This window comes from Apium graveolens, chromosome 6, assembly GCF_009905375.1.
Source record: "Apium graveolens cultivar Ventura chromosome 6, ASM990537v1, whole genome shotgun sequence".
Lineage (NCBI taxonomy): Eukaryota > Viridiplantae > Streptophyta > Magnoliopsida > Apiales > Apiaceae > Apium > Apium graveolens.
The window spans coordinates 210120245-210140252 of record NC_133652.1 but is presented as its reverse complement, the minus strand read 5'-3'; positions in this window follow the sequence as shown (position 1 = coordinate 210140252).

Genomic DNA, 20008 nt, shown 5'->3' with positions numbered 1-20008 from the left:
CGTGGCTTTAGGGTCATTTAAAAGCTTCCCCTTCTATTTTCTTACCTTCTCCCTATTTTTAGGAATCGTCTGGTATTTTTCAGGAATTTTCCCTTTTTTCCGAGATTTTTTCACATTTTTTTTGCAATTTTTTTACAAATATTCTCAAATTTTCAGCCCTTTTTCGACCAGGATCCTAGTCGAAATTTCGACCTGGATCCTAGTCGAATTTTGGGCCAGCTTTCCAATCCTGGTCGAAGGACTTCGACTAGGATCGACGACCTGGATTTCGACCAGGATCCTAATCGAACCTTCGACCTGGATTTTGGTCGAAATCTAATGTCTTTCGTTGCTTCCTGGTCATTTAGTTTCGACTAGGATACATGACCTGGCTTTCGAGCAGGATCCTAGTCGAAACTTTGACCTAGATATTAGTTGAGACTCTTGTGCTCATTTGCTTCCTGGTCGTTAGATTTCAACTAGGATTCTCGACCTGGTTTTCGACCAGGATCCTAGCCGATTCTTTGACCTGGATTTTGTCTAGGTTTCTGCATCCTATTCTTGAAAAATATAGTGCTTGATTCAGGAATTCGATCTCGATCCTGGTCTGGCTTTCGACCTCAATCCAATTCTATTATACCCATAATTTTCGGGTGTCTGTTCGAAAGAATTCGAACAGAATTCACGAGCTGAAATTCGATCTGAATCCTGGTCCATTATACCTGTAATTTTTGGGTGTCTGTTCAAAAGAATTCGAGCAGAATTCATGACTTGGAACTCGATCTCAATCCTGGTCTTATTGGGCTTCTTTCTTATCCAATTTGGATTGGGCCTTATCTTTTTTAAGGCTTTGATTTGGGCCTTCTATTTTTCCAAATCCTAATTGGATTTGGGCCTTTTATTTTCCAAATCTTAATTGGACTTGGGCTTTTTATTTTTCCAAATCTTAATTGGATTTGGGCTTTTTATTTTTCCAAATCTTAATTGGATTTGGGCTTTTTATTTTTCCAAATCTTAATTGGATTTGGGCTTTTTAGCTCCCATTGGGCCTCTTATTAATCTGGGCTTAATATATATCAAAACACCCTCTTTAGAATTCTCTAGACGCGCACGATCATATCAGCGCCTTGCGGGATCCAAAGGAGCTGGACAAGTTGAGCGGTTGTTTCAGAATCAAGGATCCTTTCAAGCTAGTTCTTGCAGGTCCGGCCGACAGGGCCTGTCAGTGGAGGAAAGACGCACTATGCGTCTACAGGGATACTTTAAGGGCAGGTATTAGACTCCCCTTTCACCCATTCATCCCTGTTCTGCTAGCTGATGTGGGCATCAGCCCTTGCCAACTCCCTCCTAACTCTTGGAGGTTGATCTTGTGCTATCTATCGCAATGCGCCAAGCACAATGTCTCTAACTCTGTTTCTATTTTTAGAAAGATTTTCCAGTTCAAGAACAGTCCTGACAAGAACCCGGGATGGGTTTCTTTAAATCAGCGCCCAACCGTTCCCCGCATAGTGAACGGGAAGTCCATCACTGACAACAACTTGGGGTGGAAGAAAGATTTTATGTTCGTCGTTTGGGAGGGTGGCGATTGGGGCACCCTATTTCGCTCATCTTTTGGACTAGCCGTAGATGGGAGCCCAAAAGATATAATTTTGTCTGAGGAGGAGACCAAAGCTTTCAACCTCCTTACACAAGATAATGGGACTTCCCATTCTTGGGATCTTATTAGGGAGACCGTTCTTGTAGAACGCGGCCTTTCTCCCGTCCCTAAGAAGAGTACATTTCCTTCCTTGTCTAGTTGTTTTCGTTCCTTCTATCTTCTACTTTGCTAACTTCTCAACTCACTTATCTTATTTGTTGCAGTGGCTGAGAAAATTGAAGAGGCTACAAAGCCTAAAGACCTGGAAATGACCAGGATGAAGCGTGCTGGAAAGGTCTTTAAAGACCCGCGCCTTGGGGATCGTTTCCCGGAGTTCCTACTCCAGGCAATGGAACCAGGCGAAGAAGGCCCCAGCCAAGTTTTACGTACCAAGCAAAAACCAGGGTCTTACTTCCAACCTGCTTGGGGAATTCGGGGGAAGGATTCGATTGTCGACAACACAGCGCTTGCCAAGGAATGGTCTAAGCATTCAATTTCCCCGGTCGACTATCAAGACTTTGTCCTTCAACATGACTTGGAGGGTAACGAGCTTTTCAGAGCTCAGGCTTTGGTAATGGTATGCCTTTTTCCTTAGCCGTTCATAGTTTTCTTTTTCATTTTTCCCATTTCTTACTTTTGTTGTGTTTCTTGTAGGCGAACGCCCATCTTCAAGGGGCGATTCATCAAGCCAAGGCTTGGAAGGTTGGCCTCGAGGATGCGAACGAGAAGCTGGAGGAGGCCAACCAAAGAATAGAGGCCCTTGAAGCCCAACTTGCCTCATCTACTTCTGATTTGGAAACGGCTCGGGCTGAAAATGTTATCCTCAAGGCTCAAAAGGATAAAGCCTTTGACGGCTGGATGGACACTCAGGAGTTCAAGGATTTAATGGTGGAGCATGATGCCCTCCTTCATCCAGTCAGCTATAAGGAAGGCTGGGACGCCGCGGTGGAGGCTATTCAGGACGAGTTTCCAGAAGTCCTTGAACAGTCTTCCTTCCCTTGTCCTGTGCGGGTTCCAGCACTTGGGGGCGTTGTAGATAAGCTTGCCGATTTGATCAAAGACGGCCCATCAAGGAGTCAAGGCCAAGGCCAAAAGAGGAAGGAGCTCGAGTCCAGCTCTGAAGAGGAGGAATCTTCTTCTGGGGAGGAGCCTGAGCCCGTTATAAAGAAGGCCAGGGTAGAAGAGCCTCCAAAGGCAGCGTCTCCTAAACCAGTGTCTCCTGCAGCATCCAAAGCGTCTGAAGATAGTTCCGAGGGAACCTCTGCAGAGACTTCCGAGGGGACTTCTGAGGGACCGACTGAAGAGACATTTGAGGAGACTTCGGATAGTGGTTTCGAAGAATCCCACCCTTCCAAGGCCTAAGTTTTTTATGTATTTCTTCTTTCTTAAACAATATTTAACTTTGTAATTGACTTTTATTGGTTTCAGTCGTATTTTGCCCAAGTATCGTCGTATTTTTCTTTCGATTTTTCAAACTCAAGTTTATAACTTGGTTTTATCTTTCACAATGCATCAATCTAATAGGCTAAAATTAAGTCGAAGGCTTTATATTATAACTTGGTATTCTTGATACCTTACATGAAATGGGTTTAACCCTGATAAAATCTAAACACATCTTCTATATAGAAAAAATCCTAAGCAAGCAAAGCTTCAAGGTGCTTTTAAACCTACTTGTCACTCTGACAAGTGAGAATCGTGCTTCAACTGTTTTACACATAGTAAACCTTCAGGTTTTGCGCATGCCAAGTCCTCGGGACTTCAAAACCGTCCATAGTCTCCAGCTTGTAGGTTCCTCTACCCTGAACGCTCTTGACTTTGTACAGCCCTTCCCAATTTGGGGCAAGTTTCCCTTTCTGTCCTACACCAGAAGCTTCCACTTTCCTCAAGACTAAGTCACCTTGTTTGAAGAACCTTTCTTTAACCCTTAAGTTGTAGTAGAATGAAGCTTTTTTCTGATATTCCACTATCTTCGCATGTGCCTCATCTCGTACTTCATCAATTAGATCAAGGGCTAACCTTTTCCCTTCTTCATTTTCCTCAACATTGAAAGCTTGAATCCGGGGGGAGGAATGTGATATCTCTACAGGAACAACTGCTTCTGCACCATATGCTAACATGAAGGGAGTTGCTCCAGTCGTGACTCTACAGGTAGTCCTATAGGCCCATAGTATGGGGAGTATTTCATCCACCCAGTTATTCCTTGACTTCTCGATCCTCTTCTTTAGTCCTTCCAGGATTATTCGATTTGCCACTTCCGCTTGCCCATTGGCTTGCGGGTGAGCCACAGATGTGAATCGTAACTGAATTTCATTTTCCTCACAATACTTCTTGAATTCCTTGTTGTTGAACTGTGTTCCATTGTCAGTGACTAGGATACGGGGAATTCCATACCAGCATATAATACTTTCCCATAGGAATTGTGCAACCTGCTTAGTTGTGATCTTGGCCAAGGGTTTGGTTTCAATCCACTTGGTGAAATAATCAATGGCTACAATCAGAAACTTCCTTTGTGTCGTGTCCATGGGGAAAAGACCTAGTATATCCATTCACAACATAGCAAAGGGGATGGGCGAGTTGATAGAGGTCAGCATCTCGGGGGGTTGTCTAACAACTGGTGCGTGCTTCTGACAATGGTCACATTTTTTCACATATTCTTTGGCATCGACCATCATTTCTGGCCAATAGAAGCCTAAACGGGTTATCTTATGAGCCAAGGCCCTACCCCCCAAGTGTTTCCCGCATATGCCTTCATGTAATTCTTCAAGAGCCAAGCGAGCCTCATCGGGCCTGAGACATCTTAAGTAGGGAACCACGAAGGATCTTTTATACAGAATTCCATCTATAAAAGAGTATCTTAGTGCTCGAACAACTAATTTTCGTGCTTCAGTAGCATCATTTGGTAACCAGCCGGTTTGAATGTGAGCCTTAATGGGATCAATCCATGATGTCCCCAGGCCTATAGGAGCCACAAGCTTAACATCAATGCTCCATGTTTTTAAAATGCGATAGGATACACTTCCAGAACTTTCTTCCATCTCAGATGAAGCAAACTTTGACAATGCATCTGCCTTAGCATTTTCCTCCCTTGGAATGTGCTCAACATGGCATTCATCAAATTGGGTCATCACGGGCCTTACTAGGCGGACATACTTAGCCATCGTATCATCCCTTGCCTCAAACTCTCCCTTCACCTGGGATATAACCAACTTCGAGTCTCCACAGACTTTTAAGTTCTTGACTCTAAGTGTCCCTGCTAAGCCAAGACTAGCTATCAGAGCTTCATATTCTGCCTCATTGTTTGTGGTTGGGAAGTCTAACTTCATGGCATACTCAATTAAGAACCCATCAGGGCTTTGTAGAACCAAACCTGCTCCACTTGAATTCATTTTTGATGCTCCATCAAAATAGAGAACCCAATATTCTTTTTCCTTTTTAACCGTCTCTTTATCCCCCTTATCTTCCTTATCCTGAGGTATGTAATCTTCCTGCCCCCCGACTTCTGGGTTGGGTATGGTACATTCTACCACGAAGTCAGCTAATGCCTGGGCTTTTATTGCCGTCCGTGGCTTATACTTGATGTCGAACTCTCCCAGCTCTATTGCCCATTTGATCAACCTCCCACTAGCCTTAGGACTGTGAATGATATTTCTCAGGGGCTGATTTGTTAGTACCTCAATTTGATGAGCTTGAAAGTAAGGACGTAATTTTCTTAAAGCCATTACCAAGGCTAAAGCAAATTTCTCAATAGTTGAATAATTCAACTCAGCACCATGCAGAATTTTGCTGACATAGTATACGGGTTTCTGGATTTTCAGTTCCTCCTTAACCAATACAACGCTCAAAGCACTCTCTGAAATGGCCAAGTACAAGTATAAAACTTCATTCAAAGCTGGTCTGGCCAACAACGGGGCCTGGGCCATATATTTCTTTAATTCCTCGAATGCCTTCTGGTTTTCCTCACTCCATACAAAGTCCTTAATATTTTTTAGTGACTTGAAGAATGACAAGCATTTGTCTCCTGACTTGGAGATGAATCGTCCCAGCGCAGCAACCCTTTCTGTGAGCTTCTGAACATCTTTGATAGTTTTTGGTGGTTCCATGTCCAGGATTGCCTTTATTTTATCGGGGTTAGCCTCGATCCCTCTCTTGGAGACCATTAATCCCAAAAATTTTCCAGACCCTACTCCTAAAGCACACTTTTTAGGATTTAACATCACCTTATGGTACCTCAGGACCTCAAAAGCTTCCCTCAAATGGGTTATACGGTCAGTCTTTACCAGACTCTTGACTAACATGTCATCGACTAAACTTCCATCGTCTTGCCAATAAGATTCTTAAAAATTTTATTTACCAACCTTTGAAAGGTGGCTCCTGCATTCTTAAGACCAAATGCCATAACTAGATAACAATAAACACCAAAGTCAGTGATGAATGATACCTTTAGAATGTCATCCTTGTGCATCTTGATTTGATTATATCCACTAAATCCATCCATGAAGCTCAGCATTTCATGCCCAGCAGTGGCATCTATTAAAGCCTCCAAGAGCTTCTCCACTTCCTGTTTTATAGCTTCTTGCCTTTCTGGAGCAAAACTTCTTTTCTTTTGTTTTACTATCTTCCGATTTGGGTCCACATTCATCTTGTGAGTAATCGGTTCGGGGTCTATGCCTGGCATATCAGCTGCTGACCATGCAAATACATCACTATTTTCTTGCAAAAATTTCACCAACTTCCCTCTAAGGGGCTCCTCGAGCGTTGCTCCAATAAAAGTCACCTTCTGAGGATCTTCGGGGGCTAAAGGAATTGAAAATAAGTCTTCTGCTGGCTTTCCTCTTTTCTCATCATTCTCTCGGATATCCAGATCTTTAATAGGAAGAACCTGCCCCCAACTTCATCTGCCCTCAAAGAGGCTACATAACAGCTTTTAGCCATTTTTTGGTCTCCTCTCTCTTCTCCGATCCCATCCCGGGTTGGAAACTTCATAACTGAATGGTAGGAAGAAGGGACTGCCTTAAAGGCGTGTATCCCTGTTCTTCCCATAATAGCATTATAAGTCGAACTAGCCTTTACCACCACGAAGTCCAACATCTGAGTGGCCTGCCTTGGTTCCTGTCCTATGGTTGTTGGCAACTTGATTATCCCCTCTACGGGGCACTCCACTCCCGCGAACCCATATATTGGCATGTCGGTTGGGGTCAATTGGGAGTCATTATATCCCATCCTCAAAAAGGTGTCATGGAGCAAGATATCCACTAAAGCACCATTATCCACAATGACCCTTCTCACTGGGCTGTTCCCTATTATCGGGGTTATAACCAACGGATCGTCATGGGGAAATTTCACACCCTCCAGATCAGAATCATCAAAAGACATTGTTACTCCTGTCCTGGTCCTCTTCGGGGCTTCCCCAACAATATGCATAACTTCTCGGGCATACGCTTTCCTGGAGTTCTTGGATAACCCAGCAGCAGTTGGTCCTCCAAAGATTGTGTTTATCACAGGCACTCGGGGTCGTGGTCCTCCGAAGATCGTATTTATCACAGGTCCCCTAGGCTGGGGATTCCGCCCCTGATCATCTTGGTCCCTCCTACGATCTTCAAAGTTCTTTCTTCCATTGTTATTCCTATCCCCTCCATCTCCAGTGTATTTATTCAGTCTTCCTTTTCGAATGAGGAACTCAATTTCATCTTGCAGTTGTCTACACTCATCGGTGTCATGATTGACATCTTTGTGAAATCTACAATACTTGTTCTTATCTAGCTTGGCAGGATCAGCCTTCAAGGGCTTAGGCCAACGAATATCTCGATCTTTCTCGATTTCCATCAAGATCTGGTATCTAGGAGCATTCAGCTTAGCATATTCACTGAACTTTTGCCCAGGTCCTCCCATCTTGGGGGTTGAATCAGGGTTTTGCTCGGTTCTAGGATATTTGTCCTTAGCAATATACTCCAGATCAGTTTTCCACTTCTTGCCTCCAGTGGGCTCATTACTCACTACGGTCTTCCTCATGCTTTCTTCCACCTTGATGTACTTCCCTGCCCTATCCTAGAGCTGCAACATGCTTTCAGGGGGGCGTTTGGCTAAGGACATCTTGAAAAACTCATCCCTAATCCCTTGTTGCAGCACTATCATGGCTACCTTATCATCAAGGTCTGGGACTTTTAAGGCCTCCTTGGTGAAATGATTCAGGTAGTCTCTCAAGGATTCCTTTGCTCCCTGCACAATGCTAATAAGAGATGCTAAACTTTTTTCATGTACTCTCCCACTGATAAATTGCTTAATAAAAGCCTGACTTAATTCTCTGAACGACCCAATAGAGTTCGGGGGCAGACGACTATACCACCTTTGAGCCATACCCGACAGGGTTTGAGGAAAGGCCCGACACTTAATAACATCATTCACGGGCTGCAACAACAGCGCATTAGAGAATGTTTTAACATGATTAGCGGGATCTCCCGTGCCGTCATAAGCTTTTATAGTTGGCATCTTGAACTTCCTTGTGATATGGGCATTCATTATATCTACAGTGAAGGGTGGAGTAGGATCATCAGGATCTCTAAGGGGAAGAAGATTGCTTAGATCAGCCCTTGGGACAATAGCCCATCTCTGCACTGGACCATCCAGGTCTATGATAGGAGGAGGATTTCTCCCCCAAGAGGTACTGGGGGTCTGGTGGTTTGGTGTGCCTCCAAGTCGCGCCTCAGCCTTTGTATTTCAGCCTCGTGAGCCTTGATTCTTTCCTGCACTTCTTGGGGATTCGTCCCATGGGTGCTTTGAGGGCATTGGCTACCATCAGCCATCGGCTCTTTGCTAGCACGTCTCCTTCTTGGGGCTACTTCATCATCCGAAGATTCGGAGTCTCTCTCAGTGTAAGGACTAGAAAATTCTTGATCCTCGGGGATAGGAGCCAAACCTCGTATGTATGGGGGCGAACGCCCTCTTGCTTCACTACTTCCAGCATATCCACTTTGTAACACCCCCAGATCCGGGGTCGGGGATCCGGGTCGTCACGGTCTTTCTTTCCACAATATCACTTCACTTAATTAATAAATAACCTTATGCTGTGACCCCACACTAACACACACCACAACCCGTTATAGTCTCAGAGATGAAATTTAAATAAGTACAAGTCTTTGAATCCACAATTTAAAAGTTATTACAACCCAAAATGATTACTTGATAAATTTACAGTTAATTGCCATTATCTGCCACAAGTTATAATTATACATAATTGATTCTCAAAAGTAGATGGTCTGATCTACAATAGATCTACCTCTGCAGCTATAGCAGCTACAACATCAACGGGAAGACGCAGGGCGCTTCCCACGCGCTTGCGCTGGGTCTGCTGGAGTCTGGCCATCTTTCCTAACTGTTGTTGTGTGATGAAGAAATAAAGCAAGGGTGAGCAGCAAGCCCACCAAAATAATATGTATAATGATTTACAATATATGAGCCTACTCATAATACTCATGAAAGTCTTGGTCAAAAGAAATGAACCAAGTTTGATATCTTAATGCGATGAAGTCGCAAAATATTCAGTATATATACATATATACTTTTCAAAATATTGGAAGTCCTCTTCCATGCATAATATACACAAAGTCCCAGTGTATAACTGTATAAAAAAATATTGTTGCAAGGTGATCTCATATATCTAACCTTGTCTCAACATTTTTCTGAAAATCTTTGTCATTCATAAGACAATTATTAATTAGATATAAGGTTAAAAGATGAAGTTACAAGATACCCCAATATACTTATATCTTTCCCAAATACTACTTGAACTACCACCGTTCAAGTTATAAATTAGCTTCAAAAGTTCATCACATAGATGAGACTATAAGACAAGATTTGAATAGATTAAATCTTTAAAATATTATCAAAATAAAATGAAGTTACGAGATACTTCATTTGATGTAAACATCATTTTGAAAACTTGACCCTGCCAACACTCAACAATCGCCCAACCGTAGCCTTTCCATCGAAGTACTCTGGGTAGTGTTGCAAAAATTATCCAATTGGATGATGAACTCATTACGGGAGTTTGCCGCGCCAGGAAGACCACTTACGATGATCAGTCGTAGTAGTACAACCCCACCATTTTCTACATGTAGAGGAGAACCTGTCGGATTTACTTGTCAACCGAACACTGAACTCCTAAGGAATGGACCGCCTTAGCGGAACTTCCAGGCCATTTGGGCCAATATAATAAGGCTGGGCCGGCGCTACTCGACCACTTACGCCACTCCTAGTTCAGATGAAATCCATGACTCTGAAACGTAAAGCTCGTTTCCCCCTTTCCCCAAGTAGAAACTTGTTGATACGGCTCCACCAAGAAGTCGTACCTAGTTGGAAAGGAAAACTCACCGATATTTCCCAGGCGATGCCTGTTAATGGATTAACTTGTTCCAAGAATTTTACTTCCCGAATATTGGGTAAGTAATCAAAAACTCTTTTACCAAGACAGCAACCTTGTTGCGAATATAAAACACACCACCGAGCCGGATCCCCCAGGTTTTGAGCGAGTATTTAAATCCCCTTTTTAAAAGGAAGATCTTAAATATAAAAATAGTTTTGGGATCCGCTCTAACTTTTGAAAATCATTTTAAAGACTCGAAAACACTTTAAAGAGTGTTTGGAGTAAAACTGATTTAATGAAGTAAATCAGTCCCCAGAATATTTAGAAAATGTCTGAATATTATTATTTAAATAATATTCCCATAAAAAATAATCTTTATGAAATAATTGAAGTAGAAGTATTAAAACTTATACTTGAAATGAATAGCAAATAATCAAAGATATACTTATACGAAAGTAATATCTTTATTTGAATAATCAAAAATAAGTTTGATTATCGACACCTTATTCTTTAATAAAATAAAGAATATATCTCAGCAAACAATCGGAGTCATAGATCCTCAAATGAATATTCAAATAATATTCAATAAATAAAATAAGCTGAGTCATAATACCTCGAATGAATATTATAAATAATATTCATTAAATAAAATAAAGGAGTCATACATCCTCAAATGAATATTCAAATAATATTCAATAAATAATGTAAAGGAGTCATACGCCTTCGAATAATATTCGAAATAATATTCAATAATAAAATAAAGTTAAAGTTATCGAATAAACCTTATTCGATTAATAGTTTTAAAAACTATATCCATATATATATATATAAATAAATAAATAAATATATATATATATATATACTCGGGAACATCGACTCCCGGTTTAGAAATATGTTCACCTTTTATCCCTTATACTAAGGGTATACGCAACTACTTGCTTATTTCTAGCATAGGTATTATGCAACTATAAGCATTGAAATCAACAGATAGATAACCAGATTACGAAACAGACATGCATATATACCATATTAGCATGCTCCAATATATCGCAAAATTTGCTAATAACAATCATGCAATATCACAAGATAATGCATATACATATATTTACATCACAACAACAGTATAACGGGTAGAAAACTTGCCTGAGCGACTGGGGTTACGAATGGCTCGGGACGAGTCTGGTAACCTATAAACAACAAGTAAGTTGGAATTAAACCAAAGTCACTTGTAAATCTATACTTTAACTAACTTAGACTCTAACGCTTGTTTTGCGCTCACTGATTCGCTTAAGCCACTCGGGTACCCTCGGCTCCACCATTTTTAATAATTTAACCTTTACGAGTTTTAAAGCGATTCCTTCGCGAGTGTCTTACCAACTGCCTAACACACTTACCATAAATGTTTCATACATTAATTAACCCTTTTTGGTCTTTAATCTATGTTTCAAAGTAAGGCGAGGGGAAAAGTTTCGTTCACGAAACGCCGTTACTTGAAACGGTCGTTTCTCCTAAACCGTGCATCGGAATCGAACGAACTACATATCAAAACGAAGCTCGTAACATGAGCTATCTAAACATGGCAGTGGTCATAAACTAGCAGGGGGTTCTCGGGTCCTAATGTTATGCACAAAAACAGTCTAAAGAAAATCGGACGTTACGACGGCTATGTTTACGCGTTTTCCCAATTTTAAACCATTCAATACCAACCACAAATCAACCCCAAATCAATCATACAACCAATATCCCTCCAAACCACATCATAACAGCCCCAACAAATCAACATTAACCATTTATACTTATTCCTCACATGAACTAAAAGCTTTACTTAGGTTCTTTAACTAATTACCAAGATTTACAACTCCAACAATGCAACAAAACCAACTAATCTCTACAAACTCAACCAAACTTCAACCAATCAAGCATCATGCTTCACATATGCTATATCAAACACATTCAATCCTAATTACTCAAAACTAAAGCTAGGGTTTGTAGTTTATACCTTCCTTGGAGAGTGGAGAATCAAGAGAATGGCTTGGAATCACCTTTAAAGCCCTTATCCAAGCTTAATCTAAACAAAACTTCAAGAACACAAATTTTAGTTCTTGAAAACACTATTCACCATCTTCTTTCATGATTTATAGAAAAAGATTGGCTTGGAATTAGAAGCTTAAACTTATAGGAAGTATGTAACTATCCATGGGGAAGCTTAGATAATTACCTTGCTAAATAGTAAGTGGAGGAGCTTGGACTTTCATTTTTTAAGAAAAAACCCGAGAGCATGAAGAAGAAGAAGAGAGATTTTTGAGTTTTGGCTTGATTTGCTTTTGGTTGGTTGATTTTTGTTGTTTGCTTTAGTGAATTACCTAGTTGCCCTTGGTTTTGTGTGGTTAAAAAGTCACCACATCTCCTTCCTTTCTTGTCATGCCTATGTCATCCTCGTGATGTAATCCTCCCTTCCTTGTCCTCTTTCTATTGGTTGGATGACATCATTCCCACTAATCCCTTTGATTAACTTCCTAATCGTTTGCCTAATGACCGCTGATCTGTTATACGGTTCGCTTAACTTTCGTTTTCGTTTATCGTTTGAGGGATCATACCCGGGATCTTATTACTTAGGTTCCCTTAACCTTTCTCAATATATTGTATTCCTTTTATGATCCTCTCTTATAATCCTTTAATTTAAATCCTTTTTATCCTGTTACCTTATACTCAATTCTCTCCGTATCTAGTGGATTTCCGGGAAAAATCAAAGTGTTCAGAATTGGATTCTGACGATCTTTACATACACTTATATACCACATAGAGTACTAATAATATCCCATAAGATCAATAACAGAACCCCTACATAGCGTGACATGAACAGTTTTCTCATTCAGCAAAAACACTATTCATAAGGGTTTCAAAAATTTTCAAAAATTGGGGTTATTACAGTCTCTCCTCCTTAAAAGGATTCCGTCCCGGAATCGGATAGAAATAAATAGGGATACTTTCTTAGTATTGCACTTTCTAACTCTCAAGTCAATTTTCCCACATTGTGGTTCTACCATCAAACTCTTACTAGTTTGATAACCCTTCTCCTAAGCACTCGTTCCTTTTCACTCTATAACCCTTCCTGGTTGCTCCATATAGGTTACGTCGGGTTGCATATCTATGCGCTCATATGCCCCTATTTATCTGGCATCTGAATTACACTTCCTTAACATTGATACGTGAAACACGTTACGACCTGCTACATGTTCGGGGTTAGGGCTAGCTCATATGCTAACTTCCCAAACGTCTTAATATATCCAAGGGTCCAACAAATTGTAGACTTAGCTTTCCTTTCTTTCCGAACCTCATCAATCCTTTCTAAGGGATACCTATAACATTACTAGGTCCCCTATTTCATACTCTTTATTCTTTCGTGTCAAATCAACATACTTATCATGACCATCTTGGGCTACTACCAGCCGTCCTCTGATTAGATCTATCATATCCTTGGTCCTTTGGACTACTGCGGGTCCGAGCATCTTGCGCTCTACAACTTCATCCTAACATAAGGGAGATCGACATTGTCTTCCCTCAATGATCTCATAAGGCGACATCTCGATAATGACATATGATCTATTGTCGTAAGATAACTCAATCCGAATTAAGTGATCATTCCAAATTCTTTCAAGTCTATTGCACAGACTCTCATTATTGCTTTTAACATTAGAGCTTCTGCTTCTCAATACCCATTCTTTTCCAGTTCGTAATCGCTACTACCTTCCGTTCCTAATATTATACTGGTTATGCTTTTGCTCGTTAGCGTTCTATAACCTTTTAATAACCACGTCAACCTTAGTATCACGAATGTGTTCCCATTCCGCATACTACCACCACTTTATTACTCCTTTTTTAGTTGCTTCTATTTTCCAAAATTTGATCAATCAAATAGAAGTAAAGGAATTTGTTGAGAGATCACTAAGATCATGAACACTTGTTATATCGCATAGTTAGTACAGAAGGTGGCCAGCCTTTAGTACTTGACAAGCAATTAAACAATAGCTGGTATCCTACTAGGCTTCTATCACACAGATAGATAGCCATTCGGCAATACCTCCCCTTTCTGGAAGGGTTGTTCTTCTCAGCTTACATGAAATGAAAAGAAGAGAAAAGAACGAACTGAAGAGAATTGTATATATGAAAAAAATATACTGCCACAAAATATCTGGCTTGGAATCTACCTCTGAACTATAGAGGTTTGTCATAGGAGAACAAAACATATATGTATTTATATCAACATCAAGTATTATAGCATCGTATTTCATGTGCCTAAATATTTTTGCTATCCCGTCCATCGTTCTATGGACCCATGCCCTTCCTCGAGCTTATACACCATTACCTTTGAAACTCCCTCGACATCGAAAATCGAACCTGGGATCTCATTCTAGACATCATCGTTACTAGAATTCTATGCTTGCACCGCAACCTTCCTCGTATAATAATACGACTCTCTATTGATAAGAAAGAATAATAATTCACTATGTAGATACTCTACTTAATTAGTCTATTAATGATAACTTATACACTACCACGACCCGATTAGTGGTACTCAATCTCAACACCCATTCCAATACAACTCTCACGGTTGTAATCAGCTCAATACTCGCAGAATCATTGCTGCCTTACTATGGTCCACCACTGACCTACTGTCGTCATTCATTTTCCATGAAGTCTTAATAGCTAACCATACGGAGTCCATACAGGTCGTATCTAATTCTCCTAAGGAGTTAACATAACCACCAATCACAATTCATGAAGAACACTCCAAACTCTGACGTACTTTCATGACATGAAGCAGATAAAATTGCAGAAGAGTTTCAATCAAAGCAACGATAGCAGGTTAATACCATTTTTAATCATATGCCTTAGATAGAAGACTTAACTCAAAGGTTCGTCTAGTCCTTTTTGGAAACATGGTCCTGGCTTATTCTCAAGATATGACCTCCTAAGATAGATAGCCCGCTCATGGCGATTACACGAATTAAACCTTTACCAACTACTATTACGGTTGGGTATTGCACAGTCATCAGAAGGAATGTCAATCTTCCAAACCATAATACAACCTTCACAGTTTTAACCATCCTCACTGTATTATTTTGGCACAAGCGCCTATAATTATCCTCTTACCTTTAAAGTGTCGGCCACCTCTTTGGCCTTTCCTGATAGTAAAATTTCCTTACAGTCAATTTCATTTTAACCACTTTCACAAATTTTCTACCCTATTTCCCATCACTGCTTGAGTGAAGATGTTTTCCTTAAAATCTGATAAGTAAAAAAAAAATCACCATTTTTCCATAAGTTATTGCCTCGGTCTTTAGAGGTTAATCACTGTCATGACTGACTCTCAATCATAATTAGAACATCTTTTATCTTAAGTCCTAATTGCCCTGAATAATTTCGACCATTACTGGTTCGATCCATACTTTCTCGTGGTTTAACACGTGCCCCACTTGGCAACATTATAATTACGTCATATTTCCTTTATCAACATTTCTATTCTTGAAAATTTTGAATATTACCTTTCTCCTTGTAAAACCTCTAGGGTTATCCTTGAATTGTTCCTCCTGTATTCCTTAGATACAGGGCATATCAAAATACCGTTTACTAATACCAGAATCATTGTCTATATACTTCTGAAAAATTTCTCCACTGATACTTGAAGGTTGTTGTTACCTTAACCCTTTCCAAATCCTACTGTCAAACTCATACTATCCCTACTAAGGGTGAAACGCCAACCTTTATGCATTCCCGTAGGATTCATTTTAAGTTACCGATGTTCTATCCTTAATTCCACCTTTAAAAGGTACCTGCATCCTTCCATGGATAAATCAAGTCATATATCCCTGATAAGGGTGTCTTATTCAATCAATCCCACCTCGATAGTCTATACCTAACTTCATAATAGCATCCTTATTCAAATTGAGGTCAATCCATATGGCCTCCAAAAGATAACAATGGTCATCCGCTTTTCTTGCCTAATTTGGTAACGATAACAAGGATGTTCTGGAAGATATTGGTCGTGTTCAACGTGAACTTCTTCTTAATAATTCCTTATTTACTTTTGTTGTTTATCTCAACAGTCATCTCAATATTGGGATATCTCTCATACCTGGCGTTTCCCTTTCTGGGTATCCTGCCACCGGTCTTACACTTCACCTTCTTGAAGGTCACTTCCTTCATCCAATTTTCTTAATTTCTTACTTTCTTGTGTCCTCAGTCTATTCGCATCTCATTATTTATCCTTCGAATTATCTTAAGGTTTCCTCGAATCTTCCCAACTTACAGGGGTAAACTATATGTATCTCTTATGCCTTCAACCATCAACTTTAACTCATGGTGAATCACCCTCATCCTGACGAATGCATACTTTTCTATGTCTATTGCTACGAGTCTTTAGGGTTTCCTCATACCCAACTCCCTTATCACACCTCAAACTCTATTGCCCTTGTATTCCTTTCCACTTCAGTTTCTTTTTATTTTCCTTTCTCTTATCATTATTTCATGAACCAACACAACATAAGTATTGATTCCAAACATCCCGTCATTCTGGATTCGTGTCCTCAGAACGAATCTTGATAACTTTTACAACTTAGATTCATAATTCATCATACTCATCCACTTTTGTTCAAGCTCCAAAGCTTTTACACTATCTCCTTATCTTTGGGAATTACTTTCCCGAAAACAATTGACTGAACTTAAATCAGTTTATTCTAACCTCTGGCTCCGTGCCTTTCTTGGTCTTTCACCAGCGGGTGGTCTCTCTCTTAGGAGGGTCAGTGACAAAAACAGTCTTTTGTGATTCATCAATCATTTAGAATCTCAAATAATTCCTATATTTCCTTTAGCCAGGCTCTTGCCTCGACTGGGTCAACCTGTTCCTTGGAACTCTGAGAGCTTAGCGACTTAAAGGTCCTGAAAGAATTTCCCACCGCACTGTCTCCTCAGGGTGGTGGTTGGGGATAATAGTCTAAGTTCTTTTTAGACAGGTCCATGAATTGCCGTATAGGAGTACCGTCTCGGGTCTCCTTTCCTTACTCGACTTTCTATTTCCTTAGTATGAAATGTTTCATCCTACTCCCCATAATTGGGGTCATCTTTTAATTTAAAATCCTCATTTTCCACTCCATTATGTCATGGGTTCCTTCTATCTTGATGGCGACCTCCCTGACTATCACGTTCAGGGTTTGCTCTAAATCTTATTCCTCAAACTAGCTTTCATCTAAGATCTCATCCTTACGCTCTTGAACTTTCGGAACCCAAATTCTATAGGAATACCTCATTATTCCCTTATCATCTTTCTCGATATTAACCTCTTATCTATTTGTTGGCTCTCTGCCTTCATTCATAACTTTTTCTGGCACAATATGATCTTTTCCCATAATTCGGGCTGTATTGCTATCTCAAACAGCTTTTCGGTACCGGCTCCGGTTACCTTCACTACTATTTCCATTTTCTCAAAATCTCTTATAAACTCTCCAAAAGACATTATCATCTTGAGTCTCTCCTTTTTACTAAGGGCATCAGCCACCATATTGGCTTACCCCGAATGATAAAGAATCTGCCAATCATAATTCTTGATTAGCTCTAACCGCCTCCTCTGGCGTATGTTGAGCCCTTTCTACGTAAGAATGTACTAGAGCACTTATGGCTTAGGTAATTCTCGCACTTCTCTCCATACAAGTAGTGCCTCCAATCTTTAGGGTAAAACTATTGCCACGAGCCTAAGCTCATGGGCGGTGATATCAAATTTCATATTACCTTAATTGTCTTGACGCAGACGCGATTATCTTGCTGTGCTAAGAAGCACCCTAATTCCTTATGCGAAGCGTCACTTACAAATCACAAAATCTCCTTTTTCCATCCGGCAATGCCAGCATAGGGGCCATCACCAACCTCTGCTTCAGTTCTTGAAAGCTGTTCTCGCATTTCTCTGTCCATTCGAACTTCTCAGTCTTACGAGTAAGCCGCGTTAAAGGGGCTACTATCTTTACAACTTGAACGAACCTCCGGTAGTGACCGGCCAATCCTACCTCTGGTAGTCGACCAAACCATGGTCATCAATTCATCAGTGGTCCTTTATCCAATCCTGTCAGGATCCTCCATGGGGTCCTTCTCAACAACTATCCCTACTAGGACAACATCCTCAATATCAACATCATCCGGTCCTGCATTAGGACACTCTATCGGATCCACAATCTGATCTCCAATAACTAATAAAACATCATCGCGTTGATGTTCCTCAACTTCAGGGTTCGGAGTCCCGCTACCATATACGATAACGAACTACGCTCCTATCACGATATTTATAAGGGTTCCCATAAGGGTTTTAACCGTCAGTACTACGTTAGGTAGCCCGACTATGAACTTGGCAAGAGTTCTTATTATCTTAGTGAATCTTATTATCTTAACGTCCCATCATCTCTGAGGTTTATAACGCTTAGCTCTGATACCATTTCTGTAACACCCCCAGATCCGGGGTCGGGGATCTGGGTCGTCACGGTCTTTCTTTCCACAATATCACTTCACTTAATTAATAAATAACCTTATGCTGTGACCCCACACTAACACACACCATAACCCGTTATAGTCTCAGAGATGAAATTTAAATAAGTACAAGTCTTTGAATCCACAATTTAAAAGTTATTACAACCCAAAATGATTACTTGATAAATTTACAGTTAATTGCCATTATCTGCCACAAGTTATAATTATACATAATTGATTCTCAAAAGTAGATGGTCTGATCTACAATAGATCTACCTCTGCAGCTATAGCAGCTACAACATCAACGGGAAGACGCAGGGCGCTTCCAACGCGCTTGCGCTGGGTCTGCTGGAGTCTGGCCATCTTTCCTAACTGTTGTTGTGTGATGAAGAAATAAAGCAAGGGTGAGCAGCAAGCCCACCAAAATAATATGTATAATGATTTACAATATATGAGCCTACTCATAATACTCATGAAAGTCTTGGTCAAAAGAAATGAACCAAGTTTGATATCTTAATGCGATGAAGTCGCAAAATATTCAGTATATATACATATATACTTTTCAAAATATTGGAAGTCCTCTTCCATGCATAATATACACAAAGTCCCAGTGTATAACTGTATAAAAAAATATTGTTGCAAGGTGATCTCATATATCTAACCTTGTCTCAACGTTTTTCTGAAAATCTTTGTCATTCATAAGACAATTATTAATTAGATATAAGGTTAAAAGATGAAGTTACAAGATACCCCAATATACTTATATCTTTCCCAAATACTACTTGAACTACCACCGTTCAAGTTATAAATTAGCTTCAAAAGTTCATCACATAGATGAGACTATAAGACAAGATTTGAATAGATTAAATCTTTAAAATATTATCAAAATAAAATGAAGTTACGAGATACTTCATTTGATGTAAACATCATTTTGAAAACTTGACCCTGCCAACACTCAACAATCGCCCAACCGTAGCCTTTCCATCGAAGTACTCTGGGTAGTGTTGCAAAAATTATCCAATTGGATGATGAACTCATTACGGGAGTTTGCCGCGCCAGGAAGACCACTTACGATGATCAGTCGTAGTAGTACAACCCCACCATTTTCTACATGTAGAGGAGAACCTGTCGGATTTACTTGTCAACCGAACACTGAACTCCTAAGGAATGGACCGCCTTAGCGGAACTTCCAGGCCATTTGGGCCAATATAATAAGGCTGGGCCGGCGCTACTCGACCACTTACGCCACTCCTAGTTCAGATGAAATCCATGACTCTGAAACGTAAAGCTCGTTTCCCCCTTTCCCCAAGTAGAAACTTGTTGATACGGCTCCACCAAGAAGTCGTACCTAGTTGGAAAGGAAAACTCACCGATATTTCCCAGGCGATGCCTGTTAATGGATTAACTTGTTCCAAGAATTTTACTTCCCGAATATTGGGTAAGTAATCAAAAACTCTTTTACCAAGACAGCAACCTTGTTGCGAATATAAAACACACCACCGAGCCGGATCCCCCAGGTTTTG